The sequence below is a fragment of the Mirounga angustirostris genome, unplaced genomic scaffold (genome assembly GCF_029215605.1).
Source record: "Mirounga angustirostris isolate CCGP_5_RB_7025 unplaced genomic scaffold, mMirAng1.0.hap1 SCAF_1, whole genome shotgun sequence".
Lineage (NCBI taxonomy): Eukaryota > Metazoa > Chordata > Mammalia > Carnivora > Phocidae > Mirounga > Mirounga angustirostris.
This window is the reverse complement of record NW_026991709.1, coordinates 33,409,196-33,425,354: the sequence shown is the minus strand read 5'-3', so window position 1 is coordinate 33,425,354 and position 16,159 is coordinate 33,409,196. Positions and strand designations below refer to the sequence as shown.

The window sequence follows — 16,159 nt, the reverse complement described above, 5'->3', positions numbered from 1 at the left end:
AAAACATTCAATTGGAGGATTAAGTTCTCACAGGCTTCACAGCTGGGAAATTAAGATTCCTGGATAAAGTTTGTGTCCAACAATGCAACAGAAGGCTTTTTTTTTTTTTTTTTGGTTGTTTTATTTTCCCTCTTGGCTATCGTGGAGTTGCTTCTTTTCATATTTAGTAACGCTCCATTATATGCTAAATAACTGTGTATGGAAGAGTAATTAAGTCTCTGGGTTGTTCTGTGTTAGAAGGATAGAAATTGGCCTCGGAATGTTACTTGGATCACATCAGATTATAAAATGAAAACATACTTAATATAGTGCTAGCAAATAGTACGAGTACAATAAATATTGTTCAATCTTACCATAAATGTTAGAGTTTTAAGAATTCTGAAGAAGTATATATTGAAGGCCTAAAAACACATATACATTGAAACCCCCCAAAATTAAGGTTTAAAGCAGTTGTCATGGGAAGCACAGTTAGGAAGCAAATCCCAAATGATATTGATATGGCAAAATTTATATAGTTGACAGGATGGTTAGTTTTCTGTGTCAACTTGACTGGGCCATAGGTACCCAGATATTTGGTTAAACGTATTCTGGGTGTTTCTGTGAAGCTGTTATTGATTGAGTTGAACATTTAAATCAATAGACTACTGTAGAGCAGATTGCTCTCCCTAATGTGGGCAGGCTTCATCCAATCAGTTGAAGGCCTGAAGAGAACAAAACACTAACCCTCCCCCAAGTAAAGGAAACTTCTCCTTCCTGACTTCCTTGAGTAGAAGAAAGAACTGCCTATTGGACTTGAACTGATACATCAGCTTTTTGTGGGTCTTAAGCCTCTGGCTTTCATACTTGAACTAAACCATCAACTTTCTTAGGTGTCTACTTGGCAACTGCAAATTTTAAGATTTCTCAGCCTTCATAATTATGTGAGCCAATTCCCTCTCTCTCTCTCTATTTCACTGTGCATACACACACATGCACACACACACACACATACCCTACATACATATGCACATACTATTGGTTCTGTTTCTCTCGAGAACCCTGACTAATACGGTTGGTAAATACGCTATTGAAACTGAAAACATTTTTTCTTATTTTTTCCACATGTGCATCCACATACTCATCCTTAATAATTTGGACACCTTTTCCCCGTTTGCTTGATAATATTTGGGTTGTTCTTTTTAATGAAGTTAAAATGTTCTTTACTTCATTTTAAAAAAAATAGTGGGCAGTTTTCAAGCATTTTAGGAAGAGTTTGGTATACAGTCCATATAATCTTCTGGCATGCACCTATTCATATAATTTTATGCTTGCATTTTTATTTCTCTCCTTTTATTTTTCTCTTTATTGATAGTTATTAAATAAGATAAGAAAATAGACATAGGGGTATTTCTTAGTGAGCTTATAGACCAATAGGGAGGGTATACAGACAATATATCTACAACCATAACAAGGCAGGACACATGACAGGCACACAGATGTATATTTGACACATAAAACTCATGGCTAGAAGAGCCAGAGGAGTTTGGAAGATGGAAGTGATATTTAGGAAGATAGCTGGAGGATGTGTAGTGATGTTGATAATACTATATATGGCTTTTATAAGTCCTAATCATCATTCTGTTTTACATGTGTTAACTCATTTAATCATCACACGAAAGAAAGAAAGAAAGGAAGAAAGAAAAGGAAGGAAGGAAAGAAGGAAGGAAGGAAGGAAGGAAGGAAGGAAGGAAGGAAGGAAGGAAGGAAGGAAGGAAGGAGGAAAATATTGCCCGTTTAAAAAAATCAGATATTCAAAAGTGATTAGAAGTCAAAGGGAATAGAAGAGATGAGGTCAAGGAGAAACTTCCCATGCAGTGTGATTGGCATGGGAAAACTGCAGAGATGAGAGACAGTGAGCAAAGCAAATGAATTCATTTAATGTAACCTCATTATAGTGTGTGTGCGTGTGCATGCGCAATGTGTGTTTTGGAGACTGGGGGAGCAAAGAAAGTGGTAAGTAATGAGTCTAGACTACTGGGCAGGGTTCATAATGTTTAGATTTCTGGACTTTATAATAAATTTGATTTTTTTATATAATACAAAAGAATTTTCTTCTTTGTATTTTCTATTTTATTTGTTAGAGATTGCATACTACTTTTTCACAAAATGTTACAGTGATCTTTTTATGTTATTAAGTATCTTTTTCTTAGTAATCATACTTACCTCATCATAAGGTAGGTATGATTACTTACCTACCTACCTCATTTAATTTGATTTAAACTGCTTAACACGGTTACTAATATTTTACCAGGAAATTACTTTTCTCACCCCTCCCTCAGCATCCCATATGTAATTTCAAAGGAAGAATACATAATATTTTGGCTCCAATCATACATTGACTGACTCATTACAGTATTACAAATCTTATTCCATAGCTGAGGTGCTTTTTATGTAAGGTAAATGAGGACTCAACTAACACATGCATTATAATATGTATTACACTGATACCTAATCTCATCCATTTACTTTAATTCCCTGTCTCAATTGCTGAACCAGAAGAAAGAATAACTGGCCTTCTCTATGTTCAAAAAATTTGGTAAAAATGTATAAAGCAATGTTAGAATTCAGGGTTTTTCTACTAAAAAGTACTATAATACACACATTTTGGAGTAATTCACTTTACATGTTTTTGTGTGAATATTTGTTGATTCTCTTCACCTGTATAATTTCAGAGACAATGTATGCAGGCTTCATGAGTAAGCCTCACCTAACAGCATTATTTGGAATTTCAACTCAAGGCCACTTACTTTTGGAAAAATATTTTCTTTTCTACAAACACATTAAATAATATATTAGTTAAAATCAGATGTTTCTTTAACTTTGTTTCAGGTTTTAGGCTGATGTTAATATTGATGACTACATTACATAGCAGTTAGCAATGTCATAGTCTTTGAATTAGAGATTTTTGTTCTGGAGTACATATCAAAGAAGATTTCAGCTTAATAGATATGTAACCATTTAGAGGTTACTATCTACAGGTAGAAATACAGAAAATTGTGCATGTCTTAGAGCCTCCTGCTACACATTTTCCTAGAAATAAGTAAGATTACAAAATTAGATACAATCATTAAACTTCGGTAAAGTGAAAATTGTCATCACATTTTTCTACAAAGCAGCTTATTAAATCAGTTAGATAATGATTTAATCTTTAATCTGAATCCCCTTTGCACTAATGATAATGTTTATATTAGCACATTCCTCAAGCACTTACTAACCTATAATAGTTTATTCATGTGACTGAAAAAGGGACTTATAACCAGTAAAGCTTGGAACAATTGAAATTGAAAAGTTTATTCTATATAATCTATTATATTCCTAATGTAGATGTCTTAGTCTGTTTGGGCTGTTCCAATAGAATACTACAGACTGATACCTTATAAACAACAGAAACTTATTTCTAACAGTTCCAAAGCCTGGAAATCCAAGATCAGGGTGTCAGTGTGGCTGGGTGAGGGCACTCTTCCATATGGGACACTTTCTGTAGTGTCCTCACATGGTGGAAGGGTTTGGAGAGCTTCTTTTATAAGGGCACAATTTTGTTCATGAGGGCTCCACCCTCGTGCTCTAACCACCTCCCAAACGCTGTACTTCCTCATACTATCATATTGGTCATTGGGATTTCAACATATTAATTTAGGGGGTGGGCACAAACATCCAGGCCATTGTAGTAGGTATAATTCTAATTTAGTATTAAGACCCATGCCTCTGACAGTGAGAGACCTAAACTCTCTGAATATGCTTTCTGACCTAACTCGTGTTGACATTGTGAAAAATAAGATTACACTTCTGGAGAAAGTTATGGGAAGAAATGGTCAAAGCACTGGAAGACCCAATTTCTTTCATCTTCCAGGTCTGTATCCATATTTTTCACCTTGTACATGGCAGTATCCTTCCTTCATGAGCAGAGTGAGTTTCTTTACCTCTTGGTTCTGGGTTTGGACATATGTATGTCCAAACACACATATATTCAAGAGAAGGAAGCAGAAGTACAAATTCCAAACCGAGGCGTCCAAAGATTTTTTTGTGTGTTGGTGGGGGTTTCCATTTGCAATTTTGTGCTCCTGGCATCACCTTGGGGGCATGCTCAAGCTTTTTTAGCTGTCCTGGGAGAAGAATGTGAGATGCCTAGGCAATAACGAGTGTAGCTGGTTTCCTACTCTAGGTCAGCTGAGCAGAATAAGTTAAATTTTTTCCATGTAGTTTATTTTCCAATTCACACAAAAGGTCCTCTGTGATAATGCTTGTGCCTGTGGCAGCTATAGCCAAGTCACAGGTTTATTCAAAAGTGTACAACTGTGACACATAGGGACTTAGCTAAACAATAAGAAATGTATTTATGCATGCGAGCCAACATAAACAAGTAATGTTGCACGTTTGATCTGTTCCCCTTCTTTGCCTACAGGAAGGGATATAATCTTTGTTCTAAAGTAACTGCTTAAAAAAATAAATAAAAAGAAGAATGAGTAATATTTGGCAAAGCTCTGTTATTACCAGCAGAGATGAGATAGTAGGACTCCCTCCATCTTCAGATCACACGTTATTCAGATGTGCTTTGTAGAAGTGTTTTGATCTTTAGCGAGGATTTCAGGCAGTCTTTCAAAGAAATGTGGCTCTTTATAATCTGTGTAAACATCATTATCTTTTTTACTTATGAGAAGACCTTTTCCCCTTCATGATGAATAAAAAGGAAAGCAAACATTTAAACTTCCTACCTAAGGCAATAATTGCTACCTGCAAAGTGTCAACTCATTTGTGAGCTGTTTTATGCACTTGCCAAAATTACTGAGTTATTTATAATGCCTAAGAAGGCTCTAGAGATGATTCTAAATAATCCTGCTCAATTGTCCACTAACGCATACTTAATATATTAATATTGACTTTTCATTTTTTTCTAATTTTTGTATTTAAAGGAAAATTTTTACTGTGATTTAGATTAGACTTCAAATTATATTTTGCTGAGATAAAACTTGTATCTCTGTGTGTGTGGTATATATACTATATACTGTTTCTATTTATATTTTCTTTAGCAATTTTGACTATGATATGGATAAAAAAACAGCAGCTAACAAAAAACAAATTCTGAGCAACCAAAAGACAACTCAATTCCACAATACATATTGAATACTTACTATCTATTTCAGGCCAGCAGTGAATAAAACAAAGCCTCTCCTTTCCTGAAAATTACATTCGGGTGGAAAGTTTCTATACTTACCGTGTAATGGTTTTGTAATTAACTCATTCATTCAGCAAGGACTTATTTAACACATATTCTGGGTGAGGTCCATTTTGACACTGGGGTACAGCATGAACAGGCAGAATACGCATCCGCATGGACCACATTCATTTGAGTTTTAAAAAACAGACAGTAAATAAGTAACAATCACACAAGGCATGGTTATGGATTGAGATCAGTGTTATGTTAAGTTTTCAGGGAGATGAGAAAGTAATTAGGAGAAATCATTAGGATGATCTCTGATGGCCTCTCTAAAAGTGATGCCCTTTGTGCTAAGAATTAATAAATGAAAATGAGCAAGACATGCAGAAACTTGGAAGAACATTCCAGCAAATTCAGAGCATAAAATACAAATGGACTATAAATATATGAAACAATGTCCAACCCAATAACAATCAAGAAGTGTGAATTAAGCAATAATTAGGTATTATTTTATCCATCAGCTTGGCAAACATTTTGATGGAAATGGAAACTCATACACTGCTTGAGGAAGTTATCATAAAATGAAGACCAGTAAAGAAATATTTACCAAAGATAAGGACTCCATATCCCGTGATGGAGCAGTTTGCCTTCTTTATACATTGGAAAAATGTTTTGCATTGATGGTGAGATTTACACAGGGTTTAATTCTAAAGAATCTCAGGACTCCAAATGACAATGCAAACAAAGCTATAGTTCACCGCAGGAAAGGGATACAAGGCAGCAATACACTAAAATAAAGCTATCTATCACCACCATGTTTAAGACATGAAAGAAATGCAACATCTTGAAGGAAAAGGGAGGAGAAGTAGGGGACTGTATCCTGAGAATGATACCCACAGCAAGATCTCCTTGGATTCTGAGAGCATTGTTAAGAAATACATTTTTCTTTATCCTGAAGGCAGTGTGGAGCCATTTAATATTTTAACTAGACCCTACTGATAAGGGGAGGATTTGGTCTATTTGAGGATTTGTATGGTGCCAGAGAGAGGGATACTGAAGAAGTAAGTAATAAAGTACTCTTACCTTCCTATTGGGAAAAATACTACACACACCCTATTGAGTAGAGACAAGCAAGTAGTTTTGCTTAATGATTAATAGCCAGTTTGCTAGAAACAGAGGAAAACTTAAGGATTTTCTAGTTTGAGACTTTTAGAAAACTACTTAAACTTTCTGAACTTCAAATTTTTAATTTGTGAAATGATACGAACCACACATAGTAGGAAGAAGGTTAAATGTAATAATTTATATAGGTACTTAAGTATAGTACCAACACACTTAATAAATGTATATTATGATGATGATGATGATGATGATTTGTTATTAATAGGAGGGAGTGTAGGTATTCTCTTATCACTGGTGCAGGAGTACTAGTATTTACATTTTAGAGAACATTCTGAGATTATGTATTACAAGCTTCACAATATACATATAAGTAACTGAATCCCGGATATTAGAAGCAAAATAGTTGGAGGTCATGGGTGTGGTTAGTGTCAACGGATGTAGATTCTGGGGACCAAGGGTGACCACTGAAGCATGTAGGCCTTGTGGATGGAATATTTCCTTTTTCCATTGAGATTGACTCATCTGAAATGATATTTTAGACATTGAGATGTAACTTAACTCTAATTACCAATGAGGTACCTCCAGCTGGCCAGCAAGACCTGTCTTTTCAAGGGCTGTGCTAGGGTTCAGAGTCAACACAAGTGTGAGATGCAAAGAAAAAAGCCATTTGACCCAATATTTCATAGCTTTGCTCTATGAGTGTTGTGTAGCTGTACTGTTTAAATTAAGTGGAGGGTTTTACTTTTCTGTTCCTTTTGATTTTGTTTGTTGTTTTTTAGTGAGATTTGGTATTGTGGAGAAAACATCATACCTCGAGGGAAGGAGCAGAGAATTGCAGATACAGGGGGGTTAGATTTATGATTAGGCTTGAGTCTTGAGAGAACAGAAGTTATGTTTATTAACATAATAATCACCTTGAGTAGCCCTGTCTTTGGAGAGTCACATAAAAATGACAGGAATTCCACTTGGTTTACTGTAGGAAACCTGTTTTTCTTTTTCTTCTTGATGGGATAAGGGAGGATTTTATTTGTCCTGGTCCTCTAGCTTTGAGTGTCTGCTTCCTCCATTAAGGGCTGGTCTCCACTAGACATAGCTCTAATCCCTTCAAGCTCCCAAATAACCCATCTATGTTGTTCAAGATTCTTTTCCTTTTCCTTGCATCCTTCCCCCCAAACCCACACCCCACCTCTTTTATTTTTGCTTCAATCCCTACTTTGGAAAAGAAAAATGAGATCCATCTTTCAGAAATTTCTCTTGTTTAGAGGACACTCAAATTTGTGACAAGAATCTGGTTTTATAAGTAGGAGTATTCAATAATATATCACCAAACCCCCAAACAACAACAACAACAAAATAAACTAGCCATACAGTCTTTCACTCAGTCTCCTGGAAAGAAATGCCAATATTCATTTACCTCACTGACGAAATGGCAGAGTCATGATACCTAAGGGTGGCCATAGTTTAAAGCATCTGGGTTGGGATGGAATGGTAGTACAGAGGAGTTGATAGGACACAGTTGGAAGGAAAGATAACTGAAGAGTTTTGAGTCCCATGAGAGGCCCAGAATGTCAAGTGGGAATGAAGGAGAATCAGTTCCTTTCATGATGTCTGAGAATCAGTGTAGGAAGATGAATAGCAGTTTATGGATAGAGCAGTTAGAAGGAAATTTATTAGATTACATTTGATTAGTGGTTTTCACATTGATGAATTTAAGGTTAGAGATGAGGGTTTACAACCTGTGGATCAAACATTCATTCAATAATGGCAGACTCTTTTCCCAGGAGAAAAGAGAACAAAATTTGTGCGGAAGAAGTGGATACTGGAAATTTAAAATTTTGACTGCTAGAAATAAAGAAAAAATCAGGAGAGAAGCTGGAAGACAAAGTTGAAGGCATCTCCCAGAATATAAAGGAAAACACACGCTTTGAAATAAAAATCAGAAGTTTTGAGAGATTCATCCAGAAAAACCAGTTAATAGACATTCTAGAGAATAGAAAAATGGATGGCAGAAATAAATAAGTGGTAACCCCTCTCCTACACAGGCATATTTTGGCCAGCAGATAATGAAATAAAATGAAAAAAAAAAAAATCCTTTAGGTGTAATGTAGACTCTCTTTCTCTTTAAATTTTATCATATACTTTATCTCCTGCCTGACTTGTAGATATTTGAATTTGAAAATTCAGGTGTAATAGTTCATCTATGCTGATGATTTCAGATAGATTTAATGCAATTATTAAGACCCCTTAACTCACCAGTTTACTTCCCCCCCCCATAGCATGTTTAATTATATCAAATGGTATTTCAGCCTCTATTGATATGCTTGATCTACATCCATTTTCTTCCCTTCAACTCTTACTCCAGAAAGTCATTTAATTATGCATCATAATGTATATTCTTAGAATAAACATTACTTGGACTTCATATATTTTATTTTCTTATAATCTTGGATATTTTTGAAAATATTTTATAGTTATTTTCATTTATATTCATAAGTGAAATTGGTCATTAATTTTCTTTGGAATACCTTTTGTTGATGTTTTCTAACAAAGTAATAATCCCAAACATGAATTTAAAATATCACCTTTTTTTATAACCTGGAGTAGTGTTATTTTGGAATTTTCCTATGTTTCTCACAATTATATATTTTTCTTTGCTGTTAACATTTTTCTGTTTTAAATCTCATGATTTGGAATAAAGGCACATTTTTCTATTTTTTTTCAGTTACCTATAAACTAAGTATCTGTAATGTGTGTCTAAATATACCTGTATCTGTATCCATGTCTATAGAAAACAAGAGACAAAGAAGAGACTCCTTATTATCTCCCAATAATGTACAACAAAAAATTTTATCAAGCTTTATTGCTTTCTCCTTCTCCCTTACCCTTTGATTGTATTATTTATTTCAAATTTGTGTATATTTCACATCTGGGTGTATGCCACTTTATTTTCTTTTAGATTTTATGCAATAAAAAGAAGTGTAATAACCTGGATTCTCACTTTTGTCCAACATATCTTTAAATTAGAAGGTAGAATCATATTTCAAGGTTTGACTATGCATAGGCAATTGTTTGAGCTATTGGAACTCTGTGGACCCGTTTATCTTGAAGTGTTGAAGCTTTCTTTAGTTAATAAAAATGTGATATTTTGTTAAAGATGTTGAATAGAGGTTGAAAATTCCAACTCCTCTGCCTGCCATTTTATTTACCTATTATTAATATATTACCTCCATTTTCCTAGTTTCTCATCTTTTCTCAGTTTTTTTTAACCTGTTATTTTTATAGGTCTGGCTCTAGTTTTGCTATTATTACTATTGTTGATAATATACTTCAAAATTATATTTTTAAAATCATTAAGTATTCTTTTGGTGCCCAGATTGCTATCTTTCCAACAATCAATTGTCCTTTAAAATTTCTCTGTAATGCAAATAGGATTTTTAATATTCTTTATATTACTTTGTAGTTTTCTGTAGCAATTTATTTTGTTGTTTTGAGAGCTTTAGGACATTTATCTCAAATCTACAGTTTTGTGCTTCTTTTCCTGAGTCTTTTTATATAGAGGTCTTTTATATGGAAGGAAACTGGTTGAGTATCAATTCTGTTTCTGCCCTTTGACGACGAGCAACTTACGTAGCTTCCTTTGCATTGACTTTCTTACCTGTAAACTGGAAAAATCTGTTTCATATATTACCTGTTTGTCTTTTTCTCTAACCTGGATTGATTTTCTTGGGAGGACTTACCTATATTTGCTATAATTATATGCCTTTCTTTTTAAATTAGCATTTTAAATATAACTTAGGCATAATTTATCATATTTAGCATTATTTTCTTTTAAATTATTGCTTGTCTTGCTTGCCTATAAAGTAAATATCTGCCTATATATGTGTAACTCTGTCTATATCTGTTCATATATATCCATATATATGTGTGTGACTAAAAAATACAGAGCTTTGAATTAATTAACTTTGGCTTTTAAATGTTAATTTAATTAATCAATATTTTTTGAAAATGAATAAATTATTTAATAGCTATAAAGTGTTTAAAACAATACCTGGTTCATATGAACTGTGGAGTAAATTATTATTAATTATAATATTTAAACCTGCAGAGTTTTTTTCATATGGCTCTATTTGTGTTTTCTCTGTGTGCTCAAATTTATAGAAAGAGGTATTTTTTGTTTGATAATGGAAGCCTTCAATGATTGTATAAATCTTCCACACTTTATTCAGTATCAGAGAAAAAACAGTAGGAAGGAGATTATATGCATTGTGATTTTCAACATCCTAGAGATTCCATCATTTATGTAGAGAAGAGATAAAGTTGTAAGCAGATGATAGGGCCAGGGATTTCACTTTTATTCAGGCTCAACCTAATTTTGGCTGCCTTAACAGGCTGAATCCAGGAAGCCAAGGGACCTTCTTTCAAACCAGCCTTAGGGGACAGTGCTACTGGCCTTATTACTGTTAGCCTTTTCTCCCCAGGGCATCTTTTATTCCTGCTGCCTTGACCACTTACTTGATAGCGTTTCAGGTTTCATGCTCCCCACAGGTTCCATCATAGTCTGGCTATTGATTTTCAGGAACCATCACCCAAATCCAGGATGTATTAATGAGTCTGTGTGTGTGCATGAGTGTGAATGAAAGAGAAAGACAGAGGGAGACAAAGGGAGAGATGGGGAGAGAGAGACAGAGAGAGAGAGTTATAAAAATAATCTCTTTTATTTTCCTCCTTTTCCCTTTTTGTTTTTCAATTATGGGACTTATGACTGCTGGTCAGTGCAGTCACTTTGGTGCTTTCAAACCATAATATTTTATGGTCAGACTCCTACACTTCTCACATATTTGGCTGGGAATCACTTCCCTGGTCTTCAGTGATGATTTGATGATTTGAAAATTCCTCTTTCCACTAAGCGACTCACTTATGTAGGAAGGAAAAGAAGTTAAACAAAATTAGAATGACATCCACATAACATAAATCGTATAATTTCTTGAGTTTATTCCACAGTTTCTTGAGTTTATTTTAATTTGGCAAGGAAGTGCCTCAAGACTATGAAATTATACAGTATATATAAATAATTTAATGTAGCACTTGATAAAGAATTTATGCATAATCATTTTCACGATGAAATAACTTCAACCTCTACTAGCAGATTCCCAGAAGTATTTTAATTAATTACCTACAGATAGATTTAATTTAATTTTTATTTTTTAATTAAATTTTATTTTGCAAGTATTTGTTACTCAGTACAATTTTTTTCTTGTCTATTTTTATGAAAATATCAATAGGTAAAACAGCAGGATCTTCATCTTCTATCTACCTGTTATCTAGAGATTTATGTTCCCTTTCAAGTGTTAACTTTGAATACTTACACTTTAGAAAGTTCTTAATGATCATCTTCTCATTTATTCATTCATTCAGTTCATTCAACAAATATTTATTTGGCCCTATGTGCCAGGAACTTTTCTAGATGCTGCAAATAGAGCTGAGAAATAAATCCATGCTGTCATGCAGTTAACATTCAACTGGGAGCAAACAGAACATAAAAAGGTTATTACGTAATATGTTAATGGTAATAAGAGCTACAAAGAAGAAAGCTGCTTAGTGGCATGGGATATAGTGAGGGTGGATCAGGGTACTATTTTAGATAAGGAAGCATTTGAGCAGAGATCTATATGAAGTCATGAAAGATTCAAATATTTTTTTTTTTAAGATTTTTTATTTATTTATTTGACAGAGAGAGACATAGTGAGAGCAGGAACACAAGCAGGGGGAGTAGGAGAGGGAGAAGCAGGCCTCCCGCGGAGCAGGGAGCCCGATATGGGACTTGATCCCAGGACCCTGGGATCATGACCTGAGTCGAAGGCAGACGCTTAACGACTGAGCCACCCAGGCGCCCAAGATTCAAATATTTTAAGGATAAAAATTCAAACCATAGGAAATATACATGTCAACACAGTGAGTTGGAAGCATGATTGGCAAATTCAAGGGTGTGAAAGGAGTCCAGTGACTGAGGCCCAGTTAATGAAGAGAGGAGAGGTACGTCAACAAGGTAGCCCTAAGCATAGTCAGGCAGACCCTTGAATGCCAGGATAGGGGCCTGAGTGAATTGTGGACTTGGGGAGGGTTTTTACCAGGAGAGTGATATGTCTCTATTTCCGAATGATTACTGCTGTTCTGAAAACAACCATGCCATAACATGAGCTTGAAAAAATTGATGACTGAGAAGAGCCTAATTCTAAAATATACATTAACTGTGCTTTGTCCAACATTTGCTCCATATCACATCTGTTCAGCAGGAAGCTGGATGATATTAATCACCTTCCACCCATATTCTTTATTTATTGTTAACAAATAATTTATTAATAATTTACTTTTATACCTTATTAAAAGAAAATAACTATAGGTAGAATATATTTTATTTTTTTCTAAAGTTTAAGTGAAGGACATTTACTAATATGTTTTTCTAATTATTATATAATAATCAACATAACAAATGCATTTTCTAACTCTAGAAAATATATTTTTTTTATACACTGAACAATTTTCTGAATTATAAGAGCACTGGTGTGACTTCTTTTTAGTTCATATTTTGTGGTATAGTTTTCCCCCTTTCCTTTTTAACAACTCTCTGTGCTAAATCTGTTTTTATGGCTTAATTGATTTTAGTTGTACCAAAGTAAAAATAAATAGGCACAGTTAATAACTTGGGCACAAGGCTGTCAGTTATGCTTACCAGGCACAAAGTATTAAATAGAACATAATCTCTCTCTTCAATGTACTGATGTGTAGTAGAAAAGAAAACACATAATACGGAGTTATTATCATAACAGTTTATATACAGTGAAAAATGTAAGCAATGACTACATTGCCTAACTTTTTTTTTTTTTAAAGATTTTATTTATTCATTTGAGACACAGATACAGAGAGAGAGAGAGCATGAGCAGGGGGAGAGGCAGAAGGAGAGGGAGACGCAGGCTCCCTGCTGAGCCAGGACCCTGATGTGGTGCTTGATCCCAGGACCCTGGGATCATGACCTGAGCCGAAGGCAGACGCTTAACCATCTGAGCCACCCAGGCGCCCTGCCTAACGGTTTTTTGTGGACTTACTGAGATGATCCTCTCTTTAAAATAGAAATGTAATTTTTAGAATTATTCAATAATATCCCTTTTTCTTGTTTCCTAAAGATAGAATATTTCTTCAGAAAGAATACGCATATTTCTTCAGAAAGAATACACACATCACACACGCTTTCAAAATGTACATATATTAGAAATATACTCTTTAACTAGACATATCTGTTAGTAAAACTATTTGAAGTGTTTGTTTTCTTGGCATAATTCCAGGTTGTTTTAAATGTCCATTATTAAGGCAATTGAGCTCTGACATGAAAGACAAATAATAATCTCAATAAATTTGTCTGAATAGTGAAAGATATTGCTCATCAATGAAAAGATATCTTAGAGAAAATTCCCAGTAATAGTGAAGTTATTTAATGAATGAAATGTGAAAGGAGAACCTACAAAAGTAAGCTTCTTTTTTTTTTTTTTTAAAGATTTTATTTATTTATTTGACAGAGAGAGACACAGCGAGAGAGGGAACACAACCAGGGGGAGAGGGAGAAGGAGAAGCAGGCTTCCCGCCGAGCAGGGAGCCCGATGCGAGGCTTGATCCATGACCTGAGCCGAAGGCAGATGCTTAACGACTGAGCCACCCAGGCACCCCAAAAAGTAAGCTTCTGCCACAAATTGAATTGCTTGGAATATTATTTGCTCTAAATCACACTTGCAAATATAACCATAATCAATAAATATAAATAACTCAGAGAAGTTTTGTAGTATTCTCAGCTTAAATTCTTCGGGACTTGTACTCTCTTGAAAATTGATTCTGTGTTTTTTGGTTTTGTTTTGTTTTTTAATGTGTGCTCGGTTGACTGGTTTTATTATTTTGTTTTCTTTTTTAAAGCAAACCTGAGCCCCAGCTATTGCAGAGTCTATAATGCTTTTTGCTTATATATTCATTTGTTTCTACTTCTATTTCTCCAAAGAGGACTATAACATAATAAATGAAATAAATCTAAGGGTAACAGGAATCTCTTAAATACAGGAAGATAGGATCACATTTGTTTGTGTGTTTATTTTGAAAAATGCATTTATCTGCTTGCTTTTATTTGCATAAAAGTAAATCCTGCTTGTTTCTTATATTTCATCTCTTATTTACATGGCTTCTTAAGACTGCCTAGAAGAGATATAGCTATTCCACACTTTGCATATTATTTTAAGGATAAGCAACATTGTAAGAGAGCAATATATACTATTTCTCTATCTATCCAGGTAAGTTGGGTTACAGTGCTTCCCAAACTGAACTACTAGTAAGAGTGAGCCCTTAATGACAGTTTATTATGATTTAAGCATTGGGCTAAACATTTACATGCTTGAAATTAATAATATTTTTCAGCACCTCAAACAACTAAGTACTACCATAGTTTTCATTTTACCAATAGGGAACTTGAGGCTCAAAGAGGATTTGTAATTTTAAAGATCACACCACTGTTAAGGGGTATGCGTTCTATACTATTAACTGTTTTTGCCTTTTTGTGGAAGTATAGCTGTTTCTCATTTTGAATGAAACCATACCTTACGTGAGTACTGCTGACTCTTTTTAGAGCAAGTGTTTATGCTCTTCAAAGCAGAGAATCTGAGTTGGTAACGTCGCTGCCATGACCAGTTGGCTGCCTTGTAGTGGTGCTCTTAGCGCTCTTCACAGAGTCTTCTCAGAGATGGTGACTTGCCTGAGAGCCAGCTCCTGTAGTTTTTGCTAAATTCTTACATGTTTTCTGGCCTAATACATTGAGGTTGGGGTAATAGGTCTATTTCTCCCACTATGTGAGACGTAGCCTGAAGGGCTTCCGAAGAGAAACGTTTGAATCTACCATCCAAATTCGAAACTTGATAGTGCTCTCTAGTGGTAGGCTTTTAGAAAAATTTCTTTGAATGGAATACAATTTGGATAGTTTATTATTTTTAATTATTTTTAGGTTATTGTTTACTTTTGAAAACAAATTTTTAAGGTGCCAGCAGGGCGATCTAAACAGTGGGAAAAAAAAGATGTAAGCATTGAGTTTTGGGAATTTGGTCACAAACCCAACCATTTTTTTATATAGGGATTGCTAAGAATCTTTTTTTATTTTTTATTACTAAGAATCTTTCAAGAAACAGTGCCTAATCTAGGGAATCTGTGATTATCAATAAAAGGAAAGAATAGGTGGGAACCAAATATTTAAAGATCCAGTTCAAAATACAAAATATTTGTATTATCTGTGGCATGGAACTGATCAGAAGAGAATGTATCAAGAAAGGAGTCATAATCATTTGTGATGATGTACAAAAGTCAAGTAAAATGATATGTAAATTTATCCTTTGCATGTAACAAAAGTAATAGATCATCTTAGTGAAAACTGTACTGACCAGTGAAAACATGAAGTGAAGTAAGTTGGAGGTGATGATATGGTGATAAAAGTTATAGAAAATGCTTTACAGATTTAACAGATGAGAAGAAATGGACAAGTGTGTAGCTGAAGAGGAATGAGAGATTACCAAGTTTTTATTCATAAATTTAACTAATTATTTAATGGGAGAAATTTGAGCATATTTAAAAGAACATGGAATTTATTCACAATGTTGAACGGGAAAAATTGGTGAAGGCTTCATTCAATATAATAAATTCTTATAAATCTTAAAATATTAAAAATATATGCCATATTTTTATGGGTATAAGCAAATCTATTTTAAAAATAAGAATGCAAGCCTTAAATTTAATTACATGGTCCTTTTTGAGGATAGAGAGAAA

The 16,159-nt window shown here is 34.2% G+C and overlaps 1 long non-coding RNA gene across 1 annotated transcript in view; it reads left to right on the top strand.

The window, feature by feature from the left end:
• The window catches only part of LOC135362773 (uncharacterized), a 408,544-nt gene that overhangs the window by 337,858 nt on the left and 54,527 nt on the right, over positions 1-16,159 (top strand). The window contains exon 2 of the long non-coding RNA XR_010407958.1: positions 13,888-14,040. This is a non-coding gene — a long non-coding RNA (uncharacterized LOC135362773). The remainder of the gene's footprint in view (positions 1-13,887; positions 14,041-16,159) is intronic.